We start from the raw sequence: 19,369 nt of genomic DNA on the forward strand, positions 1-19,369 counted from the left end.
TACTTGTCAAATGGGGATAATAATACTTGAACATCTTTCTTCAAAGAGCAATTTTGAGGAGAGTGATCTGTGACCCATATTGTACCATAGAATTGGGAACTGTTCTTGTTATTACTATCCAAATTCGGCTTGGAGACCTCCAGTGGCAGGAAGCTCACTATTTCTCAAGTCAGCCTATTGTATTGTAGAACAACTCTAATTGTTAGGAAGTCTCTTTTTGTATTGAACTGAAACCTGATTCCCTCTAACTTCTAGTCTTTATTTTTGATTCCTTTCCCCTTTATTCACACAGAATAGATACCATTCCTCAGCCTATCAGATCATATAATCACAGGATTTAAAGCTGGAGGTACCTTTGAGATTATCTGAAAACTAGATTCTAGTCTGATCCTTTTTTTTTTTTAACATATGAGGAGAAAACTAATTTCTAACAAAGTTAAATGACTTATCCAGACAGGCAGAAACTATCAGAGTCAGGATTTGCATCTGGACTTTAAATCCAATATTTCAAATCCAATGCACTTTCTATTTGAAGATGGGGATCATTTCCTGTCTTTTCTGCACTTCCCCTACCCACCACAGTTTTCCTTTCTATCACATGAACAGTCCCAATTTCTTCAACCCATTCTCGTATGTCGTGATTTCCCGTCTTCATTTAAATAACTCTTCTTTGGATGCATCCCTCTCCCTCTCCCTTCCCTATCTTATTTCCATTAGAGGGGCAACTACACCTGCTCGAGCCCTGGTCTTAGTTAGGGCCTATATCGAAGTGAGCAGACTGTGGGTGTGAGAAAACTCCCTGGCTGCAAGGAGATCATTGCTATATACTTCCTGGGCTCTAATGACATCTCTGTAATAGGAAGAAAACGAGGCAATGGGTGCAAAACGCTAGTGTTTACAGTACACCAGGAAGGTATACAGGAAAATAGAGCAGCTTGTTACACTTAGCCCTCAATAAAAAATCTTCTAAGTGCCTAATTAACAGTTTAGGTAGAAATAAAAACATAATGAGAAAAACAATCTGTTTGCAAAAAAAAAAAAAAATTGGCAGGGGCCGGTCTCCTTCTATTAGCTGTGCTTGTCCGTCTGCGCTAGGCTGAAGTGGTCATAAGGGCTTTGGCTAATAGGTCTTTCCCATGTTTCTATATTACACCTCTGTATGTCTCAGTAATTTTAAACTTGGCAGGCAAGGAGCGGTTCGGAAATTTGCGTAAGCCTTGATAAATATTTTATGCAAATTAAAATTGAATTCTTTGCTTAGTTTAAGCAATTTCCCTGTAAGGAGTGTGTCGAGGAGAGAGATTACAACATTTGCCGGTTTGTTTATAATTTAATTTTTTTTTTTATGTTGCGGCTGGCAGTGGGGGAGACGGCAACACCTGTGAGTGTTTATAACGTCCCATCTCCTCCACAGCTGCTCCTTTTCAAAACACCTCGCCGGCGTAATAATTTCATAAAATTTCATGATTTACCATCTGCTAGATCGGGCTATGAGCACATGCAATAAAGATTTGCATGGCGCCGGTCCCAGAAAGGTACAATAACTGTATATTTTAACTTAATGGCATTTTGGGGGGCATGCAAATTGGTGCGAGCAGATTGTGGTGAGCCGTGGAGTGTGGGCTGCCCCTGCCGGCCCCCTCGCTACCGTCCCCCCACTCGCCCCCTTCGCCAACATTCCCCCGTGTGCCCCCAGCTTTCCAAAGGTTGACCGTGTCAGAATCTAGATATCAAACACAGAGCATGCAAGACAAGGTAGGAGGTACAAGTGGATTATTTCCCCTTTAGCATTTGATGTCTGTGCATTTGGGTAATTAAAATGATTACTACAACAATTAAAGCAAGTAATTAGAAACTAATTACACCAGCATTTTTTGTGATTACAGGAGCAGATGAAAATAGTGTTCAAAATTAAATTCATTGCATATTCATGGGAATGAAATTAAATACTGCTGGGTGGATGAGATAATCGGAGCCGAGAAGAGAGAAATAGCATTCAGGGGATTCAGAGAACAGGCTGCGGCTAATGCTCCAAACAGACATTTGGTTAAATCAGTGATAATCTTTTAATGGCTTTAAAAGGAGCTAATATTTGGAAAGGAGTCAAAATTGCTGAGGGTTTCTGTTTTTCACTCTCTCTGTGATAATACATACCAGCTGTAGCACAATAGAAAACATTTAATCATTATCCACTCAAATGGATGCACAGAACCAAGTGGTTTTATGTCTTTTCTGGTGCTTCATGCACGACGATAAATTAAATTAAAGAATCTTCGGGGCTCCTTTCTCCCTCTCCCTCTCCCGTCTCTCTCTCCCGTCTCTCTCTCTCTCTCTCTCTCTCTCTCTCTCTCTCCTCTCTCTCTCTCTCTCTCTCTCCTTCCCCTTCTCTCTCTCTCCCCTTATCCCTCTCTCTCTTCTTCTCCCTTTCTGCTCTCTTTCCTTCTCCCTCTCGCTCTCTCCTCTCTCTTTCCTTCTCTCTCGCTCTCTTCTATTGACTACCTTCAAGCCGCTGCCTTGCCACGACCATTTAATGAGATTCTTTGGATTAAATAGATTTTCTGTTTAACTCCGTGCTGGTGAGATGGCATGTCAGGAATTGAATGGTTATTAACATTTAAATATTTCACAGAACAAAAAAAAAGTCAGAATATGAATTTTTCATTGTTTGGAGCACTCAATGGATTCCCTCTCTCTGCTCTTTCTCTATCTCCCCCGCTCTTTCTTTCTCTGCTTCTCTCAATGTCCCTCTCTAATCGTTCTCCCTTTTTCTTTATTTCCCCCTCCTTTTTCTCTCTCCCCCTCTTTGTCTCTTTCTCTCTCTGGCTTTGTGTCTCTCATCCCACCCTTTCTCTTTTTATGTCTTTCTCCTTTCTCTTTTCCTCCCTCTCTTTTTACCATCCCCTTTCTTCCTGTATTCTCTCTCTCTCTCTCTCTCTCTCTCTCTCTCTCTCTCTCTCTCTCTCTCTCTCTCTCTCTCTCTCTCCTCTCTCTCTCTCTCTTCTCTCTCTCTCTTTCCCCCCTTTGCCCCTCCTCTCGCTGCTAGACCTAATGAAACTAAAGTAATTAGAAAGCTACAAGAAGAGCACTTTCACTGGCGTGCAATTAAATTGAGCGCAGAGCCGTTATTTATATAGGCTGGTCACTCCGTAGCCTGGTGCTATTTTCTCAGCCCACTTGAGTCATAGATTATTACAAGAGATTAATAATGTAAATTTCACTGACTCTGCTGCACTTGAAGACTTGGCCTTCAGAAATTGATGGGCCCGCAATCCATCACCTCCTTCCATCCAGCCCTGTCCCTTTGCATTTCTCATCAGCCCCTCTGGTTTTTTTCTTTCTTCCTTTTTCCCCCTTCCCCTCTCCTGTTGATGACACTGCCTGGCTCCATTCTGTGGAGATGCTGATAGGAGGTGACTGCCAGAGGACAAGTACAGTTTGGGGGTTTCCCAGCTCCTGACCCTTTCCTTTCCTGCTCATCACCTATTCTAGATACCCCTCCTCACTCCCTCTCCCAGGGCACATCCAACTGACAGTTGTACAAATCAATCCCCACCTTTGTACCATTCCCCCATCAATCCCAAGTTGGACCCTACCTGCATACTAGATACCAATCATGAAGAAATGAGTAAAGAGAGAGGGGGTCCACCTTCCAACAACATAAACACATTTCAACTCTCTCTTCTCTTCAACAATTTTTCTTTCCCTCTGCCCTGTTTCCATTTTTCATCACCCCTCTCCCTCCATTTGCTATTCTTTTGCATCTTCCTCTACTCCCCAAACCCTATGATCTTCTATTCTGGTCTCTCACCATTTCTTTCTATCTTCTAACAACTTTTAACTTCATCCCTCTCTATCTTTTTACCCTTTTTCATCCAACCCAGTGATTTACATAGAAATATGTAATCCTAGGATGTATATGCTGGAAAGCCCTTATTATACCATTTAAGTCAAGAGTCTTCCTTCTACATTTTACTGATGAATAAAATCAGAAAGGGGAAGTACTTTCTAAGGTCACACAGCAAGTTAGTGGGAGAACTTTTGAACACAACTTTTTTGGTCATTTATGCTTCTCTCCATCCACCATGTCATAGTGTCTTCATAAGCTATGTCTCACTTCTCTCCCCTCTACCTCATTCTCCCCTCTTATTCTTATTTAGCATTATTTTCTTTTTTGAAGATGCTACCATTCAAAGACCTAAGTGTTGGGGTAAATAATAGTAATCCACAGGGTGGATGTCTCCATAGCTCTTCTGCTACTCCTCTCCCTTATATTCTGTGGCTATCTTCAGGAGGGTCAGAAAAGCTTTGGCCAGCAGCTGGGACCCAGGTCCTAGCAGGAGGGCTGTGCTGGGGAGATGGGAATAGGGGAGAGCAGACGGATCTCAGGCAAAATGACCTCACCTGCATTACGAAGCGAATTGCATAAAAATCAGTCAAAATAAAATGATTCTGCTGGAGCCAAGAGGGCCTGCTTTCAAAACAATTAGCACCAACATCTGCCCAAGCACCCATGCTGTTTTCATATAATTAAAACAAGGCTCTGGAATCCCACTGGACACTCTTTAAAAACTACTCATTTTCTGCATTATTTACAACACAGAAACAGTGGGAGAGCAGGACAGAGGCTCTCCCATCCCCCCCTCCCCACTCTCCTCCTGCTGGGATAGAGGTCTGGCCTGGAGGGACAGAGATGGCAGAACTGAGGCTCACAGGCAGGCAAAAGGAGCAAGGGGGCAGTCAGAAAGAGAAGTCAGTGGATGTAAAGTCAGGAGACCTGGATTGGCCGCTGGCACCAAGTAACCTTGGTCCAGTCACTCCCCCTTCTCAAGCCTCAATATCCTCACAGAAAAATGAGGTTTTGGACCAAAGGTCCACACCTGCTCTTAATTCTATATTCTAACATGCTAGGCTCCAAGGTCCTTTGTAGCACAAACAATCTACATTCCATGGTCTTTTGCAGCTCTGACATTCTATGTTCTAAGGTTCTTTCTAGGGCTAATGGTCTGTGAACAAAGTCTCACCATGGAGATGAGAGGTAGGAAAGTGGGCTGCAAAAGAGGAGCTTAAATGCCTAAAATAAAAAAGAGGAGCAGCTTCTGGGGCTCTTGGCTGAACAGAGATTTTACATCAGGGGCCAGAAAGCTAAAGGCTTTAAGGAATGGCTAATCAAGGGATTGCCCCCTCTTTTCTCTCAGCTGAGAGAAGTACTGGGGACTGGGCTAAGACCTGAAGGTTTTTCTGGGCAAGGGAATTATTTGTGAATGTGATAGTATGATGGGTTTTGCTTTTATATTTTTTGTGGGCTGTTTTTAGAGGGGCAATGTAGAAGGGGAATGTGTGTGGGGGGAGTTTATGATTCCTTTTTGCCTTGGAATCCTTAGATCCCAATGGCTGTAATTATTTATCAAAGCACAGATCGTTACAGCAAGTGCGTCTGCAGGCCCTGGAGCCAAAAAAAGTTAATAAAATATAACGCCACTGAATTAAACATTTTCAACTTTCAAAATGTTATCATTTCTGGGGGGGAAAACAAAGAAATTTAAAACTCCAATGATCTCTTTCCTCCTCCTCCCTCAACACACACACACACACACACACACACACACACACACTCACAAACTTTCCACCCATAAAAAGAACAAAGCCATCACACAAATGAGTTTTGTTTTGGAATTGATCAGGTGGTCATATGCTGTAGGAGTCCAGGGGGATCTTTATCACTTTTGTGTATTTTCAATGGCTCCCTTTGGCCTTTGGTGAAGCCTATGGACCCCTTCACAGAATAAGGTTTTTAGATTTCTAAAATAAAATACATATAGTGACAAAAGAAACCTATTCTGTTGAAATACACTTATCAATTTTTTAAAAAATAAGTTTGTCCTGGTAGTGGAAAGAGATCTTGAAGGATCTGGGGCAAGTCAGTTATCAGGGTTATGTACTATTTCTAAAGCCTATGGCAAAGTTCTAAGAACAATGAATGGGTTTAGTCATTTTAATGATGTAATATCAGACAAACAAAAGGCTGCTGTATGTAACTCAAAGAGAGCCAGCCTATATTCTTAGAATTGTCAGTGGATTTGAGGGTCCTAGATGTGGAGCTAGATGGGAGATTTGAGACCATCTAGTTTTGTATAGACCCAGCTAGCAGGTGCAGTAGATATATGTAGAGAGAGACTTGGAATAAGGAATTATCTGAGCTCTAATCTTACTGAATCACATAGTGTCTGTATGAGTCTAGGTACCTACTTAACCTCTCTATCTACTTTAGACTTTTCATCTGTAAAATGGAGGGGGAGGGAGGAAATAGCACCTACCCCACCGTGTTTGTAAGTAGGATTTGGAATCTGAAATTAATAGAATTTGGATCTTGCCTTGAATATTTAATTGTGTTGTCCTAGGCAAGACATTTAATCTCTATCTACTTCAGTTTTCTCATCTGTAAAATGGGGATAAAAAGAGCACTTACTTTTCATGGTTATTGTAAAGATTAAATGAGATGGTATTTGCAAAGCACTTCAAAAATGCTGTATAAATGCTAGCTATTTATGTATTATCTATTCCAACACCCACATTTTACTGATGAGAATTGGAGACCCACTGGTCCAAGGTAAAACAGGGCAGCAATGGTCAGAGATTGTTGTAACTTTAACTTTACAAAAATGGACTGATGTAGAGGAAAGATTGGGAGGAAAGGACACTGGATTGAAAGTAAGGTTTGAGTTCATTTTCCAATTTGCTACCTGGGTGATTTAGGCAAAGGTTCTGCTGGTGATGCAGTAGATAGAGTACTGGGCCTGGAGTCAAGAAGACTTATCTTCATGAGTTCAAATCCATCTTGAGAAACTGACTACTGTGACCCTGGGCATTTAACTCTGTTTGCCTTGGTTTTCTCATCTATAAAATGGGCTAGAGAAGGAAATGACAAACCACTCCAGGATCTTTGCCAAGAAAACCCCTGTGGAATCACCAAGAGTAGGACATGGCTGAACAAAAATAGGCAAAATTGCTTCCCCTCTCATGGTTGTGATTTGATGGCGGTAGCTGGGACAGCTGATTTCTAAGGCCTCTTATTCTCCTCTGAAAGATGGGATAGCTTTATTCAAATCTAGCATTCTGGATTCTGGTTCTAGCATTTGTTAGCTGTGTTGTTAAATTTATTTGGCTTCTCTAAGCCTAAATTTCCTCTTGCATAATAATCCTTGAACTATTTCCTTTCTAAGGTTGGGATGAGGAAAGTGCTCGATGCACTTTAAATGTGAGTGCCTCTGTGATCTGGGAAGTTGTGGAAGGCAGCCAAAAGCTCCTGGCTAGACAGGGAGGTCAGAGACTTCTGTACTAGCCCTGTAATGAAAGAAGAACCCTAGATTAAAGTCAGATGACATTAGGTTCAAGTATTGGCTCTGCAAGTCAAAGCCTTAATTTGCTCATCTCTCCTAAAGGGATGTTGGAGCTAGAGCTGGAAGGGATTTTAGAACTTGTCTAGTCTAACCTTCTCATTTGTAGTTGAGGAAAAAGTGAGATGTCAGGAAATTAAATGGCTTACCTAAGGTCCATAGAAAGAGTAAAGAATGAGGATTTGAATTCAGGTCCTCTAATTCTAGCCCTTGGACTCTTCCCACCCTGCCATGGGCCCTTGCACTCATTATCTACATCACAAGGTTGGGGTATACTGGAGCCAGTTTGAATTAGCTTACAAAAGCCAACATTTTTGTTGTGAGCATTTACACCTCAGAAACTGCTAAAGATTATGTCAGTATTTAATATCTCGCTTTGTTGACTATCTAGACTTAAGAAAGAGATGGAGAAAATGTTCATAATGATTAAATTTAAAAGTGTGTAACATATATATTTTATTTTTCTAGAATGCTAATTGGTATATACCTACCACCTATAACACTGATCCATAAGTAAGCTTGTGGAAGTTAGAGGGCTTATAAATTATAAAGTGCCACAATAAAAGATGATTATAATAATAGTTAACATTTGCATAATAAGTACTATGTTCCAGGCACCATGCTAAGTGCTTTATAATTATTATCTCATTTAATCCTCACAGAAACTGTAGAAGGCAGATGCTATTTAAGCAAAGCTAAGCAAACCCAAGTTGAGTGACTTGTCTAAGGTCATACAGCCAGTAATATCTGATATCAGATTTGAACTCAGGTCCTTCTGACTCCTGACTAGCATTCTATCTAGTTGTTTTCTAGATAGAATTATTTTTATACTTCAAAAGGTCTATGATTTCTTTGGTACAGAGTCTCTTTTCACCAAATAAATCCAACACCTTCTCTTAGAAGATGCTTTTTGGCCTGAAGTTAGGAGAATCTGAGTCAGATTATCAGATAATCTGATCATCAGAGAATCAGATAATACTTCCTAACTGTGTGCCTGGGCAAGTCACTGAACTCCAATCGACTCATACACATAAAAATTTAATTAAAAAAAGATTTTGGAGGGATCTTTAGTGGATGAGAGGAAAAAAGTGATTCACTGGCCTGTTCCACTTCTCCAGTAGTCAATAAACATTGATTAAACTCCTATCAATGTGCCAGGAACTGTGCTAGGTGCCAAGGATAAAAATACAACAATGGAGAAGGATCTCAGTGGAGGAATCCTTTTTTGAAGATTTTACTAGTGAGAGGCAGTGCTCTTTAGTGGTTAAGGAGTTGACCTCAAAAAGAGAAAGGCTGGGATTCATATCCTCTACCTCAAACAAACAGGTTGTGGGCATAATGTCCATCTTTCAGTAATTTCTGTTCAGTTGCAAGACAGATTATTAACCTGGGATCTGTGAACAAATAGATTCACAGTTTAATGTTTTGATAATTGTTTTGCAATATAATTGGTTTCTTTTGTGTGTGTATATATATTTATAACTTTGTGAATTAAAAAAAAAAAAACAATTCTAAGAAGCAGTCCTCACTCACACAAACATTTGCTTCTCTTGGACCAATGATTTTGTGTTAATATAATATTTGTTTTGCATTAATTCCAAAGCAAATGGTGACTATAATAAGCAAAGACTTTTATAATATATAATAAGCAGACTTTATAATAAGTAGAATGGTTGAGGGCCCCTTCTTTCATTGGTGAGTTCTTTCCAGAACTTCCATTTGGGGGAAGGGTGCAGAGTCACTCTTGTTTTCTGGACTGAGGCACCATGTCCTGGCGGATACAATCCTTTCTTTCCACTCCAATATTAAAAGTTTCCTTTTAATGTTTTATCTTACCCTATTAGAAAGTAAGCTCTTTGAGGGCAAGAATTATCTTATTTTTTTCTTCTTGTATTTTTAATCCTTCTTTAGCACAGTGCCTGGTATATAATTCCTGTGTACTAATATTTGTTTTCTGACATGTCTGAAGAAATTTAAAGATTTCAAAGTCTTTCCCTTACAATAATCCTATGAAGAAAGTAGAACAAGTATGATCATTCTCATATGACACAAGGTTCCAAAGGTGAAGTGACTATCCCAGATTCACAGTTAGTCAATGATTTGAAGGTTTCTTAAATCTAAATATATATCTAGGAATTTTGGTAGATTGAAAGCTCAATATGATTTGGCATATGGCATTGCTGCCAAAAAACAAAAAGCAAAAACAAAAAAACAAACCAAAAAAAAACTTGATCAGAGGGTTCCTCTGGGATGTGAGAGTCTCAATGTTAACTACATCATATCACAAAATATTACCAGTGAGACAGTGTTTGGAAAAGCTAGCCTTGGGGTCAGAAACACCCAATTTCAAGTCTAACTTTCACATGTACTGAGTGTTTGACCTTCTGGCTCTACCATTCCATTTTCTAAAGACCCTTTTGGCTAAATTATTTTGCTCCTCAGTCTTTTTCCAGTTATGGCTGCTTCTTTTTGACCCTATCTGGGGTTTTCTTCGCCAAATATACTGGAGTAGTTTGCCATTTCCTTCTAAAGCTTATTTTACAGAAGAAGAATTGAGGTAAATAGGGCTTGAGTGACTTGCCCAGGATCATACAACTAGTACATATCTGAGGCCAGATTTAAGTTTAAGGAGATGAATCTTCCTGACTTGACTCCAGGAGTAGCACTCTATCCTGTATTACTTAACTGTCTATTAGAATTCCTCATTAGGATTCCAATGTCCCTTGTAATTCTTATATGCTACATTTTCTATTTTAATATCTTGAACTCAAAGGTCTTCCTTTGGCCTATTTCTGAGGTTGGGATGGGGATGGACCTAGGCCTTAGCTTAAATTTGGGCTTGGGGCTGGGCCTAATGAGTTTCAATGAATTGGATTCATTCCTTCCCTCCACTTGTGTATGATGTTGGTACTAATTGCAGTGGGTGGGACTTTCTCTAATTCCAGGATCTGTTCCCCTTAGGGGGCTTGATACCTAGGCCCCAGCCCCTGAGAGGGGCTTTGAGGTTGCTCTCCTTAATTGTAATTCAACTACTTGTGATATTTTGGTACCAATTAATATTGATTTTACAATTGGTTTACAGAGATGTTGTTTTATTACTAATATATTTAATGTGCAAATCAATAAGAACACTTGTTTGGCTCTCTCCCTAGAAGGTAATAAAATCAAATATCTCAGGAGTAAAATGCTATCTGATCCATAAATGGCAGTAGCAGATGCTTAATGTAATAGTTAAAGACTATGTAGTATTCTTGGCAACACCAGACCCTCGCAGCCGCCGGGTATTCTGGTGGTACCCGAAGCTCAGGAACAAGCTCCCAGAGCTCCAGCCTCCCTAGGATTCTTGGTTAAATTGGTGGGGATAATTTCTGCCCTGTAGCGGATGGCTTAAAGGAAAAATGGCCACTTAGTGCCTCTCAGACTGCCAAATCATTGCTTTGGGCAGCACATATTGTCAGTCCTTTGGGTTGCAGTAGGCCTCCCCTAATAGCCTTGTTGCTGGCTAGATAATACCCAGAAGAAGGAGGGAGAGAGGAAAAGAGAGAGGGGGAAACGAAGGAAGGAAGAAAGGAAGGAAGAGGAGGAGAAGGAATGGAGAAAGGGAGGAAGGAAGGAAAGAATGAAGAGAGGAAGGAGGGAAAAAGGAAGGGAAGGGAAGGAGGAAGGGAAGGAGGAAGGAAGGAAGGAAGGAAGGAAAGAAGGAAAGAAGGAAGGAAGGAAGAAAGAAACAATGGGAGGGAAGAACAGGGAGGAAGGAATAAGGGGAGAAAAGAAGGAAGATATCCTAATAGTCATCAGCCTTCTTCATTTTGTAAACTTGGAAACTTAAGTGGATGAATTGGGCATATTTCAGTGGATAGTACAACCAGGGGAATGCAAGTTGCTGGATTGTCTTGTACTCAACAAAAGTCAGAGCCACCTTCTCCAACCTTGTGTTCATGCTCTGCTTTGGATTCCAGAGGGCAGGAAGTTTAGAATACATTTGATAGAGAAACAGTGTGATATAGTGGCTAGAGAACTTCCATCAGAGTCAGAAAGTACTGGATTTAAGTCTTAGCTCTCACAAATCCTGACTCTGAGGGCTGGATAGATCAGGTCATGTCTTAGTGCTCTGGGTGGCTCTTTAAGACTGAGTTTTCAGAGAAGGAGTTGTATTATACTGGTAGAGGGGATCCAGGAGTTCTCCATATCAATGAAATCATCCACATAAACTCTGTCCCTTTTATTCTAACCCACAAGGTCCACTCAAGTGCTGGATGCACACACAGTAGCTGCTTAGTAAACACAAATTTGGAAATTTTATTTAATTAATCTTGTGTAAGCTAGAGAAGAGTCACTTTCCTCATCATTTGGTTTTGTAATTTAAAGGGCAGGAAGATTAGAAAGAGGAAACGAGGTGATATGTAGCACAATGGGAGAAATACTAGATAAGGATTGGAATATCTAGATTCTAATAGAAATCTGGTCACTGATGTGACTCTGGGTAGTGCCTTCATGTATCTGGGTCTCATCAGTAAAATGAGAAAGTTGGTCTCTAATACTTCCTTCCAGCTGTAAGAATTCAAGTTCTACATTTTACCAATTTATGTTCTAAGGTTCCATCCAGATTTGGCATTCTAGGGTCATTATTCTATGTGTCTTCATAATTCTAGGTGTCATCATTCTATGTTCTAAGGTCACAGTTGTAACAGCTGATGTTCTAAAGCCCTTTCTAGCCTCCACATTTTATGCTACGTGATTGATGAAGCCCAAGGAACTTGCATGAAGGCAGAGACTTGTGTAGCCCTCGGCTTGGCGGGGCCCCCTCCCTTTCTTTTGAGCTGGTCCCTCATGGAGGAAGCTTCCCTGCTTTCCTCTCTTCCCTCATCCCCCCATCCAGCTGTGCCATCTGCCAAGCTAGAGAGAGTGAGGAGGAAGTCTGGGCTCACCCAAAAGCACAAGACCAGGCTTCCTGAAAAGACCCCTTTTAAAAAAATGTTTTCCTTCCTGATCTGGTGTCTTCATGAGGTCTCTGTGGGTCCTTACCAAGTCAGCTTGGAGGTGGAGACAGATTTTCTGTGACTCCTGAAGCTTAGGCAGGAAATTTCAGAATTCCTACCCCAACCACCGGGACCCACAAATGTCAGCATCTGTTGGGAGCGGAGGCTGCGCTATGTTTGCAAGTTTGCAGCCTTGGCTAATTGAAGCCTAGGAAATTGGGGAGGGGGAATGTAAGGGGGCTCCTGCTGCCTCTGTCCTCAGCTGTGATTTATGGGGAAGAGAATAATGAACCTGGCTCGCAGTAAATAATACAAAGAAAAATCTTACCATTTAATTAACCAAAAATAAATGACCCTGGGCAGGAGGGACAAGGAAAGCCTAGCCATGGCCACCAGGGATTGGACCTGCCAAGGGATCTTCCTAAAAGCAGGCCATGGCACGGCACAACACCTCCCTTACGCTGGCCTCAATTTCTGGCTCAGGCTTTGTGGAACTCTTAAAATTTGGCAATGGCATTACTGATCCAGCTTAGAAACTGCCTATCATCTGCAGAGGAAGCACCTCAGGACATAAGACCTGATTGTAAATCGTGGTTTGTCTAAATAACAATATTAATAGCAAAAATTACCATTTATAAAGGTTTGAAAATCACTTTATAAATATTATTTCATTTCATTTTTGCAACAATCCTAAGAAGTAAGTGCTATTATTTTTCAAATGAGGGAACTGAGGGAGGGTTAAATGTTTTGCCCAGGGTCACACAGCTCAGATTTGAACTCAGATCTTCCTGATTTCAGAACCTAACTGTCTCACTAAACTGACTCACTCAGACTAATTGTGAGATCTTGAGCAAGTCCTTTAGCCTATCTCAGCCTCAGCTCAATCATCTAGCAAATTTGTTAGTTGCAATAAATATTTTTTCAGAGCAATTTCAGCTCTGATATTCTACGTTCTGATTTATGCACATATATATAAACATGCATACAACATCCATACATGCATGCATATGTGCAAATACCCATCTGCACACAAAAACACACAGAGATATATATTCACATACACATACATATACACATAAGCACAAATACACAGACAAGGCCCTAAGGCCCATTAGGAAATGGAGTTTACCTGCTGTCACACAAACAAACCAGGACCAGGTAGTATCATGAGAGGCAACATAATATAGTAGAAAAAATATTGGACCCGGAGTAAGTAGAGACCTGGGTTAAAATCCTCCCTCTGGCACCAACTGTTTCTGTTAACTTCTGTGATTCTTGGTTTTCTAGAGGTTCTATGCCTATACCAAACTGCTTCTACAACATGCTCTCTGAATGTCAGTGATTCTTTATCCCCCAGTGGGCCCTCAGAGAGAGCTCTGAACTCGGTAACCTGTGGTTTTCTCTCCCACTTTCTCTCCTCCCAGGGTTTCTGGCTCAGTTAAAAAGGATTATTCTTATTGTTCTTCCCTGGCTGCCATGCCTACCCTCCCAGGAATTTGCTATACACAAGGACCATCAAAACAGGGCCAATAAAATGACAGGAAAAGATAATGATGAATGTTGGAGGGGATGTGGGAAAACTGGGACACTGATACATTGTTGGTGGAGTTGTGAACGAATCCAACCATTCTGGAGAGCAATCTGGAACTATGCCCAAAAACTGTGCATACCTTTTGATCAAGGAGCATCTCTACTGGGCCTGTATCCTAAAGAAATCTTAAAGGAGGGAAAGGGGCCCATGTGTGCAAAACTGTTTGGGGCAGCCCTGTTTGTAGTGGCAAGAAACTGGAAACTGAATGGATGCCCATCAGTTGGAGAATGGCTGAATAAGTTATGGAATATGAATGTTATGGAATATTATTGTTCTGGAAGAAATGATTAGGAGGATTTCAGAGAGGCCTGGAGAGACTTACATGAATTGATGCTAAGTGAAATGAACAGAACCAGATCATTGTACATGGCAACAGCAAGATTATACAATGATCAATTCTGATGGACATGGCTCTTGCCAAAAATGAGGTAATTCAGACCAGTTCCAATGGCCTTGTGATGATGAGAGCCATCTGCACCCAGAGACAGGACAGTGGGTTCTGAGTGTGGACCACAACATAGCATTTTCACTCTTTTTGTTGTTGTTTGCTTGCCTTTTATTTTCTTTCTCATTATTTTTCCTTTTGGATCTGATTTTTCTTGTGCAGCATGATATTAATGGAAATATAAAGAGTGGAACTGCACATGTTTAACATATATATTGGATCACTTGTGGACTAGGAGAGGGGAGGGAAGGAAGGGGAAAAATTAGAACACAGGATTTTGTAAGGATGAATATCAAAAATTATCTATGTATGTATTTTGAAAATAAAAAGTATAATTTTTTTTAAAAACAGAGCCAAAAACCTCATGAAAATGAGGAAGTTTAGCCTAAAAATGATTGCAGCTCTCTAGCATTTGAAGGGCTGCCTCAGTGGCTTAAGAAATAGAATGCTAAGCCTGGAGTCAGCAAGCTCTGAATTCAAATCTACTCTCAGGAACTTATTAGTTATATGAACCTGGGCAAATCCCTTAAACCTGATTGCCTCACTTTTCGGATCTGTAAAATGTGTTGGAGAAGGAAATGGCAAACCAGTACAGTTTCTTTGCCAAGAAAACCATAAATGGTGTCACAAAGAGTTAGATATAACTGAAAACAACTAACAGAAGAGAACTTGTAGAAGAAGAACTAGACTTTTTCTATCTGATCCAGGGCGGGAGGCAGAAGTGGGACAGAGTGAGCCAGAATTAGCATTAGTTGTTAGAAATTGCAGAGAATCAGATATAGGCTTTATGTAAAACAAAATTTCCTAACAAGAGTTGCCCAAAAGCAAAATGAGTTATTTCATGAGGTAGTGAATTCCCCATCACTGGAGGTCTGCAATAGGAAGCTGCCTGTCTTTTTGTTCAGGTTATTCTAGAGGGGATATCTGCTGAATTAGGGGTGGAAATAAATAACCTCTGACATCCATTAGAGCTCTGAGCTTCTGTGATACTATGAAATTTAGGGGCAGCTAGGTGGCGCAGTGAATAGAGAAACAAGACGTGAGTTTAAATGTGACCTCGAGACACTTCTAAGTGACTCTGGGCAAGTCACTTATGCCTGAATGCCTCCCCACAAAAGATACTATGTAACTTAGCAGGGACTTTCTAAGTCTACAGTATCCAGGGAAATATCAACTATGGGTAACTCTCCTTCCTTTTCTCTTTCCACTTGGAAATGACTTACCCTCTGCCAGCACACTTGGTGTTTCTCCCTTAATCAACCTTTGGGTGGGTGGTTTGGGTTTTGTATTTTCTTTCCTTGTCATGAGTGGATCATTATTTATCTAATCTCTTGAGTCTGAATCTTGGGGCTAGCTTTTACTCTTTTTCCCTGTAAGGGAAGTAATCATCTTCCTAGTAAAATGAGTAACATCTCTCCTATCCTGTCAGTTACCAAATCCAATTATTTTTGTCTCTTAACATTATCCCACCCATCCTTCCTCTGCTACCTATTCTAGCTTTTATATCCCAGTCAATACCCAGACAGTTCCCATAACCTCACCACAAAGGCTCGACTCTCTTTTTGACCTGCTTCTATTCTCTTCTTCTCCAATTCATGTATCCTATTGCTGACAATGAATTTTCACAGGAAAGATCTGGCCATATCTGTCCCGAGCACAGAAAAATCCTCATTGGTTCCCTTCCATATGGAAATATAGTTCCAATTCCTGGCAAAGACTCTCCATCTAAGATCCTCCATCATCCATCACTATCCTATCTTTGTGCTTTCTTGAACTTTTGCCTGCTATGAAATGCATATATGGACCACACTGAATCAACACTGATAGAGCATCTTACTTGTACTTCTCTTATATATTTATTCAAGATGATTATATATTATGGGACTCTCTTAAGTATCATTCTCCTATTGAATTGTGAGCTCCATGAAGGTAGGTACTATATCTTATAAATATATTTCCCCCTGGGCTAGCAGAGTGTTTGCATATAGTGTATGTTTTTTAAAGAGCTATTTTTAAAAATAGTATTACTTTCTTGGGGATACCAAAGTAGCACCTGGACTCCCCTACTTTGACCTCTTATTCTTGCTACATGAGTAGCCAACTTTCCTTTCCTTTTATATATGTCCTTGATGCTATGTCTCATGTTATAGGAGAAATAACATAGTACATACTTTGATTTGCTGCTACCTAACATATACCTTTCCATTCACCCCTTTCCTAAAATTGTTATTGTTGTTGTTAAGCTGTTTCAATGTGTCCAACTCTTTATGACCCTGGATGGGTTTCTCTAGGCAAGGATACTATAGTGGCTCACCATTTCCTTTTTACAGATTTTACAGATGAAGAAACTGAGGCAAACTTGCTCACAGTCATGCAGCTAGAATGTGTCTGAAGTTAAATTTAAACTTACATCTTCTTGACTCCAGGCATGGTGCTGTAGCTAAGTACTCTATTAATTGCATCATCTACCTGTCCTTTTCTCCTAAATTAAATTGTATTTATTCTGTATATATTTTCTATTGATATATCCATGAGCATATTGATTCTCCACAGTAGCCTGTAAGCTTTTTGAAGGCAGCATTTTTGTCTTTGGTGCCCTGGTTCTGTGAACAATACCTGACAATAGTATGTATGCTTAACAAATGTGAGTTGAATTGAATTGGGTTTGTAATTTTAGGAAGCCAGAGAACACTAGTAACAACAAACACAATAGGGCCTAGATCCTCACTAAAATTTCGTGGAAGGATTTGGCAGCTTTAATTAGTGGGATGAGTTGCCTTATGCATATTCCTTATGTACTTTCTGAAAACTGAAATTCTTTCTTATTGCTGCAGCACTCTTTGGCAGGGAAGTCATGACTTTGCAAGCAGCTAGTTCATTATCCCCTCCCCCCAAAGTTTATTGATGACTTTTATTTTTACATTATAATCATTTCTGAATATATTTTCTAGTGCCACCCCTTCCCCCACCACTCAATGAGCCTTATCTTATAATGAAGATAAAACAGTTAAGCCAGTCTAACCAGTACAAGAAACACGCCTGATACTACACACAGAATTCCACACCCATCTTTGCCCATGAGAATAGGGAGACAGGTTTCTTAAAATCTTCCTTAGGGACAAGATTGGTCATTACTATTTCATGACATCAGCATCTGTTTTATTTTTCAGATTGCTTTGATTTGTAGGAAATTCTTCCTTCTGTCAAGGTAAAACCTACCTCCCTAGAAATTTTTTTGTGTGACCTGATTTCAAATCTGATCTCAGACCCTGACTCAGTTTCTTCAGCAGTAATTATAATAGGGCCTACTTTCTAGGATGGGGGGTAAAGACAAAATTGGAATTTGGTTCTAGACCTATAAAGCTAGGCATAGGTATGGGTGGTCTGTGTGTGATTGCAGATTGACGAGAAGATGGCAGGGGAGGAGAACAAAGCATAGTTATAGCCACTCACCAATAAGGCCATAATGAAAAAAGTTAAATGCTTTGGTCTGGAGTAACATATGAGAAGATAGCCATAGAACAGAGTGAATTCAACAAACTGTACCTCCACTGTGCTAGTTATAACACTTAGCACTGGGGATAAGAAGGCAAAAATAAAATAATCTCAGGCCTCAGGGAGTTTCCATTCTACTGAAGGGATTATAATATTATTAATCATAACAACCAACATTTATGGAGAACTTTAAGGTTTTCAAAGCACATTATATTGATTAAAACGTTTGATCTATAGGTTTGTAGATAAGTATGTAAGATAAATATGTAAATAAAAGTATCATTCCTGTGAGTAGAGCCAGGAGAACATTGTACACAGCAACAGCAACATTATACGATGATCAGTTTTGATGGATGTGGCTCTTTTCAACAGCCAGATGATTCAGGCCAGTTCCAATGGTCTTGTGATGGAGAGAACCATCTGCACCCAGAGAGAAGTCTGTGGGGCCTAAGTGTAGATTATAACATAGTATTTTCACTCTTTTTGTTGTTGTTGTTTATTTGAATTTGTTTTCTTTCTCATTTTTTTCCTTTTTGTTCTGATTTTTCTTGTGCAGCATGATAATTGTGGAAATAGATATAGAAGAAGTGCATATGCTTAACATATATGGATAAATTGCGATCTAAAGGAGAGGTTGGGGGAGGAAGGAAGATGAAAAATTTGGAACACAAGATTTTGCAAGAATGAATGTTGAAAATTATCTATGCGTATTTTTTTCCCATTTTGTCAAATCTGTTTTGTAAGGAGTTATATGCTTTTTCCATTCCACTAAATCTATTTTGTAAGGAGTTTGCTTCAGATTATCCAACTTCATCTACAGGCAACAGTGGCTGGTCTGGGTCAGTGCTGCTGAATTCCAATGCTGGGTAGGCATGGCCAAGTTCCACGTTTTTCTGGGCTTCAGAGGCTTACTGTTTGCCTTTTGTATTTGTGTTGGATGTCTCACAGCTAATCTATTGATCCACCAGCTTGCAACCAGGATAGAGTAGCCAACACTACTGTAGATTCCTCCCTGTAAACTCCCCAGCCCATGGACTCCACACCATTCTGGGTCTCTGCATTGTACCTGCACTCAGTTCCTTCCCCACTTCCCCCCTTCCAATCGAAACAGATCTTTTCTGAAGTTCTTCCAATGTATTTTCTTTTGGAAATTTGTTACACTCCAAATATTTGTGGGCTCTGTCACTACAAAACCAGTCCAGAGGTTTGATTTGATGTTGATCCGAGGGACATCAGGGAAAGCTCAGATAAAGATATGTCTCCTCTTTGCCATCTTGGCTTCGCCCCATGCATATGTTTTGAAATTTAAGAACTTTCATTTGAAAAAAAAAATAAGACATCATTTCTTCCCTGATTGGATTCACAGTCTAGTAGAAGAGGAAGGAGATCTGCACAAATCAGTGTGACACGAGTTAGGAGATGATGTCTAGACTTATGCTGATAGCCTCACTATGGGATGAAACGG

The sequence above is a fragment of the Antechinus flavipes genome, chromosome 2, assembly GCF_016432865.1.
Source record: "Antechinus flavipes isolate AdamAnt ecotype Samford, QLD, Australia chromosome 2, AdamAnt_v2, whole genome shotgun sequence".
NCBI classification, from domain to species: domain Eukaryota; kingdom Metazoa; phylum Chordata; class Mammalia; order Dasyuromorphia; family Dasyuridae; genus Antechinus; species Antechinus flavipes.